This window comes from Somniosus microcephalus, chromosome 7 (genome assembly GCF_052327205.1).
Source record: "Somniosus microcephalus isolate GS21.2 chromosome 7, FLI_Smic_1.0, whole genome shotgun sequence".
NCBI lineage: Eukaryota > Metazoa > Chordata > Chondrichthyes > Squaliformes > Somniosidae > Somniosus > Somniosus microcephalus.
Genome location: NC_140993.1, coordinates 120028468 through 120044040, shown reverse-complemented (window position 1 = coordinate 120044040; position 15573 = coordinate 120028468).

The following is a 15573-nucleotide window of genomic DNA, read 5'->3' as shown; positions in this document are numbered from 1 at the left end:
ACGAGCTCCAAACACTATGAAGAGAAGCAATCACAAGCGTAGAGGCTGAAAGTGAACAAGGCTGTTTGGAGCCCTTAAATACAGCTGGAGAAATTATGTCATCAGTGGCGAGTTTCAGGCCCAAAAACTAATTGGGCCAGGGGTGCGCACACGCTGGGAAACAATTGGCCAATTACGGCAAAATAGATAAATTATCCTGCCTGACAGGGGAGGCGGAAGCGGGACCCGCAGACCACCTGACCCACCTCCAACCCACCACCACTGGTAAAATCCAGCCCAAAGTGTCTGCAAAGGGGTGTAGACAGGTTACGTGAGTGGGTAATAACATGGCAGATGGAGGATAATGTGGGGAAATGTGAGGTTATTCACTTTGGTAGGAAGAATAGGAAAACAGAATATTTGTTAAATTACGAGAAACTATTAAATGTTGGTGTTCAGAGAGATTTAGGTGTCCTCGTACAGGAAACACAGAGAGTTAGCATACAGGTACAGCAAGCAATTAGGAAAGCAAATGGCATGTTGGCCTTTATTGCAAGGGGGTTGGAGTACAAGAGTAAGGAAGTCTTGGTACAATTATACAGGGCTTTGGTGAGACCACACCTGGAGGACTGTGCACAGTTTTGGTCTCCTTATCTAAGGAAGGATATACTTGCCCTAGAGGTGGTGAAACGACCACATATCCACACCATAACTAAGACCACCTACATCCACCTCCGTAACATCGCCTGTCTCCGCCCTTACCTCAGCTCATCCACTGCTGAAACCCTCATCCATGCCTTTCTTACCTCAAGACTTCACTATTCCAATGCACTCCTGGCTGGCCTTCCACATTCTACCCTACGTGAACTTGATGTCATCGAAAACTCGGCTGCCCATGTCCTAACTTACACCAAGTCCCGTTCACCCATCACCCCGGTGCTCGCTGACCTACATTGGTTACCCGTTAAGCAATGCCTCGATTCAAAATTCTCATCCTTGTTTTAAAACCCCTCCATGGCCTCGCCCCTCCTTATCTCTGTAATCTCCTTCAGCCCCACAGCCCCCCCACGATATCTGCGCTCCTCTAATTATGCCCTCTTGAGCATCCCTGATTATAATCACTCAACCAGATTATAATCACTCAACCATTGGTGGCAGTGCCTTCTGTTGCCTAGGCCCTAAGCTTTGGAGTTACATAGATAGATAGAAGATAGGAGCAGGAGCAGACCATTCGGCCCCTCGAGCCTGCTCTGCCTTTCAAGGAGATCATGGCTGATCATCCAAACTCAGTACCCTGTCCCTGCCTTCTCCCCATATCCCTTGATCCCTTTAGCCTTAAGAAATATATCTAACTCCTTCTTGAATATATTTAATGAATTGGCCTCAACTGTCTTCTGTTGTAGAGAATTCCACAGGTTCACCACTCTCTGGGTGAAGAAATTCCTCCTCATCTCTGTCCTAAATGGCTTACCCCTTATCCTTAGAATGTGACCCCTCGTTATGGGCTCCCCGACCATCGGGAACATCCTTCCTGCATCTAGTCTGTCAAGTCCTGTTAGAATTTTATAAGTTTCAATGAGATCCCCTCTTATTCTTCTAAACTCCAGTGAGTACAAGCCCAATCTCTCCTCACACGTCATTCCTGCCATCCCAGGTATCAGTCTGGTGAATCTTCGCTGCACTCCCTCCATGGCAAGAACATCCTTCCTCAGATAAGGCGACCAAAACTGCACACAATACTCAAGATGTGGTCTCACCAAGGACCTTACAACTGCAGCAAGACATCCTTGTTCCTGTACTCGAACCCTCTCACTATGAAGGCCAACTGCATGCTTATGTTCAGCGACTAGTGCACAAAGACACCCAGGCCTCGTTGCACTTCCTCTTCTCCCAATCTATTGCCATTCAGATAATTATATGCCTTCCTGTTTTTGCCACCAAAGTGGATAACCTCGCATTTATCCACATTTTTCTGCATCTGCCATGCATCTGCCCAATCACCCAACCTGTCCAAATCATACTGGAGTTTCTCGGCATCCTCCTCACAGCACACAGGCCCACCCAGCTTTGTGTCATCTGCAAACTTGGAGATATTGGCCCAGAAATTCCAGAACGGGGCTTGCAGCGCGTGCAAGCCCCGTATTTGCACTTACCCCGCGCTCGTGCCGATCAGCTTCTGGGACGCCTGAACTTGCAGAAATAGAAAGCACATTCCCGGGCAGCGTATGACGTCACGCCGCCCAGGAGTGCAGCCAGCGCGAAGCCAGGAGCGTGCAGTGTAAGTGAGACACGCCCCTTGAGGTCTCAGTTTCACTGGACACGCCCCCAATGTTGCTGTCAAGCTGCTAAGGATTTTTACATGCAAAGCAGCAGTTTAAATAGGTTTTTGGAAGTTTTTTGAAGATTTTGGTAACTTTTATAAACTTTTTAAAATGTTTACATTATTTTGAGTAATCTGAAGTAGTTTTAAAGAGAATTAAATCAATTTAAAGACTTTTAAAAGCCCTAAAAGAATTTTTTTAATTCCATTTATTTATTTAGCAATGTCGTCGTCATACGTGTCTTCACACTGTTCCCTTTGGGGAACTGTATGAAGTGGTGGAAGGATTTATGGCCATGATTAACGCTCATTCCGTGACCGTAACCATCTTTGAACCAGCCATTAGGGCGGTTAGTCCTATGGCGGGAGGGTTTTACGGGCTCCCACAAGCTATACAAGGAGGGGGGGCCACCCACACCCACGGACGCAAATATCCCACTGGATGTCAACCCAGAATTTAGAGCCGGAGCTCCGACTCCACTTGCCGGGACTGTCTGGAGCGGGGTTCGAAACCCTACCCTGATCTGGCCCAGCGGCGGGGATCCTACCGCTATGACAAAGGCCCAATCCAATTAGCAACGTGAAATGGCAGCATAGGGCTCCAGTCACGGGGAGGGAAAAGGCGCAGGAAACGTATGGGTGTCACCTTTTGTGCGGAGTGGGCCTTTTGCGTAGCAGTAAGCATCCCCGCCGCTGGGCCAGAAGGAGTAGGGTTTTGAACCCCACTCCAGACAGTCCCGGCAAGTGGAGTCGGAGCTCCAACTTTAAATTCTGGGTAGACATCCAGCGGGATACTTGCGTCCGTGGGTGTTGGTGGCCCCCCCCCCCTCAGATGGGTTGTGGGAGCCCGTAAAACCCTCCCGCCATAGGACTAACCACCCTAATGGCTGGTTCAAAGATGGTTACGGTCACGGAATGAGCGTTAATCACGGCCATAAATCCTTCCACCACTTCATACAGTTCCCCGAAGGGAACAGTGTGAGGATACGTACGATGATGACCTCTTGCGCAATGCACCTCCTTGGGCCCTCAGTCGCAGATGCGAGGGGGCAAATCGTGCAATTGTTAAATTTTTTATTTTATTGACATGTAAAATGTTGGCCCAGTAATTCCCTTCCAAATGCACTAGTACGGTCGGGGTACTTACGCATCTGGCTGGATGAAATGCCGGTTTTCAGCATTCACAGTGCATGTGGGGAAAACCGGCATTTCCTGTCCTCTGAACGAAGGGGTTCAGAGGCAGAACGCGTGCGACTGCACAGGCAGCGCGTGCGCAGTATAATTCGCCGCTTTCATTAATGCTTTCAGTGAGGTCCAGTCATTACAACTTACACATGAAAAAAGCATGGGTACAGTTGCTCCACAGGCTGCGGAGGAAGATATTTCTTATCGTGGAGCTTCTGAAAGTATGTATGTCTGTATATATTCCTTTGCGTGTTATGTATATATTCCTTTATTTATGTGTATGAATGTATTATTTAATTATGACTTTCAGAGAAAGTAACTTATTGGAAAATCATAATTAAAAACATACATTCATACACATTAGTAAAGGAATATAAAACATACATACATATACGTAAAGGAATATATGTGGACATACATACATAACTCATTCTCACATTCCATTCACACAGCCACAATTGCTCCTTCTACCTACCGTTCTGAAAACCCTTTTTAAAAAAAAAAAATTTAAACTTTAAAACTTACTTAAAATTTCTTAAAATAACTTCCCTCCCTTTCCCAAACAAAAATATTGCATTTCAAAAGCTCCACGATAAAATATATCTTCCTCCGCAGCCAATGAACAACTTTACACTTGCTTTTTTCACGTGTAACTTCTAAGGACTTACCCTCACGGATTTCATGAATGAAATCCACGAAGTTCACTGCGCAAGCGCTGCCTGTGCAGTCGCACGCGCTCGAGGTCTGAAAATGCCGGCGTTCCCCGCATGCGCTGTTCATGCTGAACGCCGGCATTTCCAACGGCCAGAAGCGTGAGTAAGCCGACCGTACTCACGCTTCTGGCCTGGAATTTCTGGCCCATTACATCTAGTTCCCTCATTTAGATCATTAATATATATTGTGAATAGCTGGGCTCCTAGGACCGATCCCTGCAGTCCCCCACTAGTCACTGCCTGCCACTCAGAAAAAGATCCATTTATTCCAACTCTTTGCTTCCTGTCTGCCAACCAGTTCTATATCCAAGTCAGTACCTTGCCCTCAATCCCATGTACCTTAACTTTACACGCTAATCTCTTATGCGGGACCTTATCGAAAGTCTTCTGAAAGTCCAAATACACCACATCCACTGGTTCTCCCTTATCTATTCTACCAGTTACATCCTCAAAAATTTTCAGTAGATTAGTCAAGCACGATTTACCTTTTGTAAATCCATGTTGACTTTGTCCGATCCTGTCACTGTTTTCCAAGTGCTCTGCTATTACATCTTTTATAATGGACTCTAGCATTTTCCCCACTACCGATGTCAGGCTTACCGGTCTATAATTCCCTGTTTTCTGTCTACCACCTTTTTTGCATAGTGGGGTAACATTAGCTACCCTCCAATCCATGGGAACTGTTCCAGAGTCTATAGAATTTTGGAAGATGACCAGCAATGCATCTATTATTTCTAGGGCCACTTCCTTAAATACCCTAGGATGTAGATTATCAGGCCCTGGGGATTTATTGGCCTTCAATCCCATCAATTTCCCTAACACCATTTCCCTACAAATACTAATTTCATTCAGTTCCTCCCTCTCATTGTTCCCTGACATCTCTGGGAGGTTATTTATGTCCTCCTTTGTGAAGACAGAACCAAAGTATGTATTTAATTGGTTTGCCATTTCTTTGTTCCCTATTATAAATTCCCCTGATTCTGACTGCAAGGGACCTACGCTTGACTTCACCAATCTTTTTCTCTTCACATATCTATAGAAGCTTTTACAGTCAGATTTTATGTTCCCTGCAAAGTTACTCTCATACTCTATTTTCCTCCTCTTAATTAATCCCTTTGTCCTCCTTTGCTGAACCCTAAACTGCTCCCAATCCTCAGGTTTACTGCTTTTTCTGGCCAATTGACATGTCCTCTCCTTGGATCTTATGCTATCCTTAATTTCCCTTGTTAGCCATGGTTGAGTCACCTTTTTTGTTTTACTTTTATGCCAGACAGGGATGAACAAATTCTGTAGTTCATCCATCCCTGCCTAAACCTCTCTGTCTCGCTATCTTTCTTTCCTCCTTTAAGACGCTCCTTAAAACCTACCTCTTTGACCAAGCTTTTGATCACCTGCCCTAATTTATCTATATGTGGCTCGGTGTCAAATTTGTTGGGGGAGAAATTCAGTATCGCCCCGTTTGGGGCGCGATTATCGGCCAGATGCAAAGTTTAGCGCCTGGCGCTAATTATCGCCTCCAACTGCAAACTTGGCTTTTATCACCCCTGGAGGTGATTAGAGCACTAAATCAGGCACTGCACACCTGTCTTAAGGTGCAAAGGCCGAGGACCGAGGCGCTAACTCAGAGCACGGGCGCAGCGCAGGTGATGTCAGTTAGCGTTAGAACACAGACACACTGGCGCCGGACAGTTCTTAAAAGGAAGGGTCGATCTTGCTCTCCAGCCACACCCTGCTCATTGGAGCCTTGAATCTTGGCTTGGAGAGACCTGTGACTACATTTTCCAGCCAAGGACTAAGGAGAGGGTGAGCGAACAAGCTCAGCGCTTCAGTGAGCGGGCCTTGGAGGTTCTGGTTGGCGCGGTGGTGCGCAGAAGATCTAAACTCTACCCTGAGAGTGGCAGGAGGCCTTTGCTGCACAACTACAGAAGAGTGTGGAGGGAGGTGGCTCAGCACGTCTCCTCCAGGAGCATGGTGACCAGGACCCATACTCAATGTCGCAAAATGTTCAACGACCTCACTCGGGTTGTCAGGGTGAGTGGCTTTTTTTCAATACGTCACCATCCCTCCATCTCAACCGCACTCTATGGCCAGACGGTCTTAAAACCCCAATGCCCAACACTCATCCAACACCTATGGCCCTCTCATGAAACACACATACACATTCCGCACTTTGCATAAAGTAAAGGCTATTCAACCATGGGAGGCGCATCAGGCAACACCATGGCTGCATACATTACGGGCTATTCAATTATGGGAGCCACATCAGTCAAGACCATGGCTGTATATTTATTCAGACGCCGTCCTTTTTCTTGCAGGTCAAGCTATCTCATAATAGGAGACAGCAGCAACGGACGGATAGAGGGCGGCCTCAGCTGCAACCCCTCAGCGATCTTGAGGCGCGCGTCCACAGGATTGTGGCAAGCCAGGTGATTGGTCCCATCACCCCTGGAGAGGCCGACCCCGTTCTGGACAGCAATGGTAAGGTCATCACCTTTTTCTCCTCTCTCATTCCACTTGTCCCTCACAACACCAACCTTTGACACTTTCAATCCATCTTACTAAATCGCTGCACTCATGCCTCCCTTGCTGCCCCCCTGTCCTCACGCTAAAGCCACTCTTGTACCTCCCTGCTTTCAAATGGTGATTCACCAGCTGAGGAGACGGGCCCTCAAGCTGCCAGTGGGAGTCAAGCTGCAGGCGAGGAGGGAGAGGAAGCCGGAGCATCAGTGCCACCCTCTCCCGAGGAAGCCCATGCCCACACTGGGAACACGCCTTCCATGGAGGGGAGCAGGGGGGAAGGGTCTGATAAGGGTGAAGCTCCAGGACTTAGCGGGCTGCAGTAACGCAATGGGGATGGGGAAGCTCGGGGTCCTTCTCCCGGAGGGAGAGTAGGCCAGCGAGTCCTGCTACACTGGACGCAGAGGGGAAGCAGCCCATCACTGAAATGAACACCCAGGCGGTGGACATGCACTCTCAGCTCATGGGTGCAGTGGGAAGGGTGCCCAAATGCATTGATGCACTGGCAAGGAGTGTGGAGCACTTCGCTGTAGCACAGGCGGATGCCACGCTAAAGCTTAGTGCTGCAATTCAGTCACTGGCTGCCGTGATTACATCTCAGACTGCTCTCATGCAGACTCAGATTGAGGCCATGCAAGCACTGACTGCTGCCATTGTCGTTGGTTCGGGCACATTTCCCCGGGGCTCTCATCGCGCCACAGCAGGCCAGCAATCTGTGCTCCAGCAGATTGCTCTGGATGCTGATGTGCTGCCCCGTGGGAGTGCCAGTGTATCGCTTGAGCAGGGAGTTGCTGTCCTCTCTCAAGATGACAGCATTCCTGCTGCCACCACTGTCACTTCCCCATTGCACTTGCCACTGTCTGTAGCCCAGACTGCTGCCGCCCATGCAGAGTTGGTGCAGTCTGCTGCCGGGCCCTCCAGGCTCAGAGCTGGTCGAGGCCGTCCTTCAAGGGCATCTGCAGTCTCAGGTTCTGTCAATCAGCAGCCTTCCACCAGCCTTGCTGCAGCCACTGGGGCCCCATTACAGAGGAGCTGTAGGGTGGGAAGGGGGGAAGTGCGCAAGGGAAGGAGATCACCCTCAAAGAGCAAAAAGTAGGAGGTGTGATGAAATGTTGGTCAATTTTTTATTAAAGGCCGAGGTTCATGTTCAAACATTTGTTTAGTGTTTTGGACATTATCTCCAGGTTCTGAGAACCAGTTATGTTAATGAATGATTTTTTGTGTTTGTTTCTATTAGTTTGTCATGCAGAAATGACACACACAGAGTTTGTAAAATAAATAAGTTTTTGTATTCAGAATGTACATGTTTGGTCTTTGGAATCATTGCTGCCTTGGCCGGCTTATGGGTTGCGGGTTGGTTTCATTCATGTTGTTCTCCATGGCAGAAGCCATTTCCTCAGCAGGGGCCTGGAAGCAGCTTGCCATCAGCCGTTGACGGATGGCCCTTGCAGTTTCAACATTGTGGGCCTCCCTCCCGCCTTGGTGCTGCTGATGATCATCCTCCTCCTATTCCTCCTCCTCCTGTCGAAATGCTTAGAACATGGCCTCGTCATAACCAATACCTTGTTCCCTCAGAGAGACAAGTACAAGGCTTCATGGCAGCACCCTTGTTCCAAGCACTGGCATCTGCTGGACTACGTCATCGTCTGAGCGAGGGACCGCAAGGAAGTCCGCAACACCCACACCATGACAGGAGCTGTTGACTGCTGGACAGACCACCGCCTAATCCATTCTGTCATCTCCATCAATGTAGCCCCAAAACAGCGGCGGCAACAGAAACAATGCCGCAGGAAAATTAACGCGGGAGTACTCAAAGACCCCGCTAAGAAAGCCCTATTCAGCCTGCGCCTCACAAACAACCTGACGACTCCCAGTGATGCAGAGAGACAGAGTGCCCACAGCATCTGGTCTGCACTCAAGGCCTCCATAATCAGCACCTGTGAAGAGATGCTCGGTCACTCGACCAGGAATCACCAAGACTGGTTCGACGAGAATGGCCAGGAGATCCAGGAGCTAATAAGCCGCAAGCGCAAGGCATTCCTGATCTGGAACCAGCAACAGAACTCGAGAGCATGAAAGCAGCTCTACAGAAGCCTGAAGGCTGAAGTCCAACAAAAAACTCGCGAACTAAAGAACAGATGGTGGGTGGAGAAAGCACAGGAGATACAGCAGCTAGCCAACAACCACGACGTGCGTGGATTCTTTAGCGCAGTCAAGACCATCTACGGCCCAAGCATCCAAGGCCCTTCCCCACTGTGGGCCAAGAATGGAGAGGTACTCATCAAGGACAGAGAGGCAGTCAGTGCCCGCTGGAAGGAGCACTTCGAAGATCTCCTTAACCACGACTCTGTCTTCAACACGAGTGTCCTCAACTCCATCCCACAGCATGCTACCAGCCACCAACTCAGCACAACCCCAGCCCGGCATGAGGTTGAAAAGGCCATCCGACAACTGAAGAACAACAAGGCCTCAGGAGCAGATGGAATCCCTGCCGAGGCAGTAAAGCATGGCGGAGAAGCACTACTGGCGTGAATTCATGAACTCATTTCTCTTATCTGAAAGGAGGAGAGCATGCCAGGGGATTTCAGAGAGGCCGTAATTGTGACCATCTTCATGAAAGGTGACAAGTCCGATTGTGATAATTACAGAGGAGTTTCCTTGCTGTCTACCACAGGGAAAGTAATTGCAAGAATCCTCCTCAATCACCTTCTCCCAGTGGCTGAAGAGCTCCTCCCAGAGTCGCAATGCGGATTCCGCCCACTAAGGGGCACAATGGACATGATCTTCACCACACATCAATTACAAGAGAAATGCAGGGAACAGCACCAACCACTGTACATGGCCTTCTTTGATCTCACAAAGGCCTTCGACACTGTCAACCGTGAGGGATTATGGAGTGTCCTCCTCAAATTCGGCTGCCCCCAAAAGTTTATCACTAACCCCCGCCTGCTTCACAACGACATGCAAGCCGTGATCCTGACCAACGGTTCCACCACAGACCCAATTCACGTATGAACCGGGGTCAAGCAAGGCTGTGTCATCGCACCAACACTCTTCTTGATCTTCCTTGCTACAATGCTCCATCTCACCCTCAGTAAGCTCCCCACTGGAGTGGAGCTAATTTACAGAACAAACGGGAAACTGTTCAACCTCCGTCACCTTCAGCCCAGATCCAAGGTCGTCCCATCCTCTGTCGTCAAATTACAGTATGCAGACGATGCTTGCGTCTGCGCTCACTCGGAGGTCGAACTCCAAACCATCGTCAACACGTTCACCGAAGTGTACAAGAGCATGGGCCTTACACTAAACATCTGTATGACAAAGGTCCTCTACCAACCTGCTCCTGCCACACAGTAAGGCCCCCCGATTATCAAAATCCACGACAAGGCCTTGGACAACATGGACCACTTTCCATACCTCAGGAGCCTACTGTCAACAAGGGCAGACATCGACGACGAAGTCCAACACCGCCTTCAGTGTGCCAGTGCAGCCTTCGGTCGCCTGAGGAAGAGAGTGTTTGAAGACCAGGACCTCAAACCCAGTACTAAGCTCATGGTCTACAGAGCAGCAGTGATACCCGCCCTGCTGTATGCCTCAGAGACATGGACCATGTACAGCAGGCACCTCAAAGCACTGGAGAGGTATCACCAACGCTGCCTCCGCAAGATCCTGCAAACCCATTGGCAGGATAGGCGCACCAGCATCAGTGTTCTTGCTCAGGCCAACATCCCCAGCATCGAAGCTTTGACCACGCTCGATCAGCTACGATGGACGGGTCACATTGTCCGCATGCCCGATACGAGACTCCCAAAACAAGCGCTCTACTCGGAGCTCCGGCACGGCAAGAGAGCCCCAGGTGGGCAGAGGAAATGCTTCAAGGACACCCTCAAAGCCTCCTTGGAAAAGTGTAACATCCCCATGGACACCTGGGAATCCCTGGCCCAAGACCGCACAAAGTGGAGGAGAAGCACCCGGGAAGGCGCCGATCACCTCGGAGTCTCTTTGCCGGGAGCAAGCGGAAGCCAAGCGCAGGCAGCGCAAGGAGCACACGTTAACCCAAGCATCCCACCCACCCGCCCCTTCGATCACAGTCTGCCCCAACTGTGACAGAGACTGTTGGTCCCGCATTGGACTAATCAGTCAGCTGCAAACTCATTTTTAATGTGGAAGCAAGTCATCCTCGGTTGCGAGGGACTGCCTAAGAGAGAAGAAAAAAAGTGCTCCAAGGCCTGGTGGCATTGGCTATGTCCTGAGGATTGCCAGGTTATGCAGCATGCAGCGCACAACTATGAAAAGGGAGACTCGCTCAGGCGAGTACTGCAGGGCTCCCCCTGAGTGATCCAGACAGCGGAACCATTGCTTGAGCACGCCGATCGTCTGCTCAATGATGTTCCTGGTGGCAAGATGGCTCTCGTTGTACCGCAGCTCAGCAGGGTGTTGGGGTTATGGAGCGGTGTCATCAGCCAGGTCCACAGTGGATAACCCTTGCCCCTGAGGAGCCAACCACTTGGCTGATGCGGTGCCTGGAAAAGTTCTGGCACTGCAGTCTGGCACAGGATGAATGCATCATGGCTGCTGCCAGGATAGCGGGCATTGACAGCGAGTATCAGCTGTCTGTGGTCACAGACCAACTGGACATTTAAGGAGTGGAACCCCTTGCGGTTGCGGAAATCCTCTGCATTCTCATGCGGTGCATGCAATGCCACATGCATGCAGTCAATGGCGCCTGGCACCGTGGGGAAGCCCGCTAACCTCGCAAAGCCCAATGCATGTTCATGCTGTTTGGCCCAGGTCATCGGGAAAGAGATGTACTGGTGTCTCCTTTTATAGAGGGCATTTGTGACCTGACGGATGCAGCAATGGACTGCGAACTGGGAGATATTGGCGATGTCCCCAGTAGCTGCTTGTAAGGAGCCGGTGGCATAAAAGTTCAGAGCCACTGTGACCTTCACTGCCACCAACAGAGACGCCCTGGTCCTCAGTAGAGGCTGCAGATCCGGCTGCAGCAGGTGGCAGAGCTCAGAGACCACTTCCTTGCTGATGCGCAGCCTTCGCAAACACTGCTCCTCAGACAAATTAATGTAGGAGAATTGTTGACGAAATACCCTGGGATGGTAAGGTCTCCTGTACAGAGGCCTGTTGGGCCTTCTCCATCTGGCCATGATTGCCACTCTCTCTCTGCGTCTCTGTTGCCTCCGATTCTGCAGGCGCAGGATGACGCCCCGAATCAGTGCAGCCCCCATAGTCACTTGGTTATCAAAGTAATGAAGGTCAAAAACAAAAGTACCTGCAAAGTGATGCTCAGTAGCCAAAACTACTTCACACAGCGTTGACTCTATGCAGAAGTCTTTCCTTCTCTCAGAACCTCTCTCTCTGTCAGAATGAGTGGTGCAAAAATGTCTACCACAGAAAAAGCCAGGAAGAGGCCACCTTTAAATAGCGCCCCCCCAGCCCCACACCGACTGGTAAACGTTCCAGTCTACCTGTCGTTGCTTGCGCCAGGCGGAAAGGAGGGGGGCGCCACTCAATATGCGGTCCGGGGCGCCACAAGGGCATTGTACGCTCGACTGACGTCAAGATCTGCGGGTGCAGGAGATCAGGGCGGTAGTGTTTAGCGCCACCACAAAATGCCTGGTCAATTTTGCAAGCGGCGCAGACATCGCCGCGTCCGGGCACTAGTTGCTTTACGCCCCACTAGCGCCCACTTAAGACGCTAATGGGGGGTGCAAACCAACTGATTTTTTCCCCTGCTGTCTTTTAATACTCCTGTGAAGTGCCTTGGGACGTTTTACTAAGTTAAAGGCGTTATATAAATAAAAGTTGTTGTTGTTGCTGTTCACCAGATTGATTCCTGGGATGAGAGGGTTGTCCTATGAGGAGAGATTGAGTAGACTGAGCCTATACTCTCTGGAGTTAGAAGAATGAGAGGTGATCTCATTTAAACATACAGGATTCTGAGGGGGATTGCCAGGGTAGTTGCTGAAAGGTTGTTTCCCCTGGCTGGAGAGTCTAGAACTTGGGGGCATAGTCTTAGGATAAGGGGTCGGCCTTTTAAGACTGAGATGAGGAGGAATTTCTTCACTCAGAGGGTTGTGAATCTTTGGAATTATCTACCCCAAATAGCAGTGGATGTTAAGTTCTGGAGTACATTTAAGGATGAGAGAGATGGATTTTTGGACTCATGGGGAATCAGGGATATGGGGATCAGGCGCGAAATTGGAGTTGAGGTCGAAAATCAACCATAATCTTATTGAATGGCGGAGCAGGCTCGAGGGGTCGTATGGTCTACTACTGCTCCTAATTCTTATGTTCTTATGTTCTGATGAATCAATATATTTCTGTCTCAGTGTACTGAAGAAATAACTGCCTCAAACACTGCTCTGGTGACCTGAGTTTGAATACAGTGTCCAGCTGTGGTGACTGAAAAACAAAGAAGATATTCAGATGCTGGAAACAGTGAGAGAAGTTTCATGAGGTTGATCCCTACTGTCAGAGTACTGAGTTATAAGAAAGAATAGAAAAACTTGAGTTATTCAGTCTGGAAAGCAGGCATCTAAGAGGTAGAATCAGTTTGGGTGGAGCTAAGAAACAGCAAGGGGCAGAAAACATTGGTGGGAGTTGTTTATAGGCCCCCAAACAGTAGTTGTAATGTAGGGCAGGGTATAAATCAGGAAATTAGTGGCGCATGTAACAAGGGTAATAAAGTGATCATAGGTGACTTTAATCTACATATAGACTGGGCAAACCAAATTTGCAGCAATAGTGTGGAGGACGAATTCATGGAATGTATACAAGATAGTTTTCTGGATCAGTATGTTGAGGAACCAACTAGGGAACAGGCTATTTTAGATCTAGTATTGTGCAATGAGAAAGGGTTAATTAATAACCTTGTAGTAAAGGGGCCCTTAGGGAAGAGTGACCATAATATGACAGAATTTTATATTGGCCAAGAAATTCAGGTCTCCACGGGTGAGTATGCACGGGGTACTCACCCACAGGCCTGATGGAAGTGCCGGTTTTCTGCATGCACTGCGCATGCGCGGGAAACCGGCACTTCCGTTCCTCTGAACGAAGAGATTCAGAGGTCGAACGTGTGCGTGGGGGAGGATGCGTGCGCATCGAACTTACGTTTTTTTTACAGGTTTTCCCGGGATCGTAAGCCTGTAGGATTTAGAAATGTAAAAACCAGGCGTAAGGTGAATTAATTAAAATTAAAACTTTTTCCTACAGGTTTATTATTTTTAAATACTTTAAAGCAAGGTAAGTTTATTTTTAGCCCCGTTAGAAGATAAAATTATTTTTTTCAAAAATTTAAATTATTGTTTAAAAGACTTATTTCATGTAATTTATAGTTTATTTAAAAAATATGATGTTTTTTTTAATTTATTTGAATGTTTACTGCTATTCTGGGGCCGTAGTATTTATAAGGCTTGACAGCTCTTCCTGTCAGACTTATGAATGGGCTTTTCCCTGCTCCGATTGGCTGCCCATGGCCCACGTGATCCCACGGGATGCATTGAAATAACTGCGCCCCTGGGATACGCAAGAACTGCGTGGCGGCAGCTGGACCAGGCCCCGGATCAGAATTCCACGGGGCCCTACAGCTCAACTGTCGGCGCGCAAGGTAAGTGCAGGTCGGGGGCTTGCACCCGCGGGAAGCCCCCGACCTGACTTTCTGGGCCATTAAGTTTGAAAGTGATTTAGTTAAATCCAAAACTAGGGTCTTAAATCTAAACAAAGAAAACTACGTAGGTATGAGGGGCGAGTTGGCTAAGATAGATTGTGAAACAACATTAAAAGGTATGACAACAGACAAGCAATGGCTAGCATTTAAAGAATTAATACATAATTTACACCAAATATACATTCCTTTAAGGCACAAAAGCCCCACAGGAAAAGTGGTCCAACCATTGCTAATAAGGGAAGTTAAAGATAGTATTAGATCAAAGGAAGAGGCTTACATTGTTGCCAAAAAGTGAAGAAAGCCTGAGGCTTGAGAGGATTTTAGAATTCAGCAAAGGAGGACCAAGAAATTGATAAAGAAAGGGAAAATAGAATGAGAGAAAACTAGCAACAGACATAAAAATAGACTGTAAAAGCTACTATAGGTATCTAAAAGGAAAAGATTAGCGAAAGTAAATGTGGGTCCCTTTCAGGCTGAGACAGGAGAAATTATAATGGGGAATAAGGAAAAGGCAGAGTGTAGGGATTTCACAATAATTTCGAGATTTCCTACCGTTCCGAAGATTGAATTTTGATTAAAGAATACCTGGGTAATATACCTTTAAAAGTCCAGGGATCAAAATGGCCACCAGACCGCGTGGCAGAAGACAAAAAGGACTTGAAAAGGCAGCCTGCTGTGTCTGTAAAAAAGGTTCAATGGAGCAGTCAAACTGCCAATCAATGGCAGTTCAGGGTGTTTACAGAAACTGCTACAGTGTTTACCCAAAGGATTAACCACTTGAGACTGCGGTTTGAGTCTGACCACAGGACAATGACTAACCTCCAAGGCTGTTTACTCAAGCAATCAAGGAAATAGACAGGCTTCTTTTTAAAACCACGGCAGCTTTATTCAAAGCCCATCACAGACAATGAGGACACATTTAAACTGCAGCTTTATTCAAAGCCCATCACAGACAACGAGGACACATTTAAACTGAAAAAAAAAACCAGTTAAAACGAATGGGTAATTCATCCAAACCCATTATTGACAATGGGGACAGTTTGGATCTCTTTTGTTTAGCCCAGATACATCCGGATCTGGGCGGGAAGGTTTTGGCCCCAAATGGGCTATAAAAGATAGCTTCTCAGAAGCCATCTCTCTCTCTGTGGCCTCGCCTCTGTGCCCTCTACATCGTG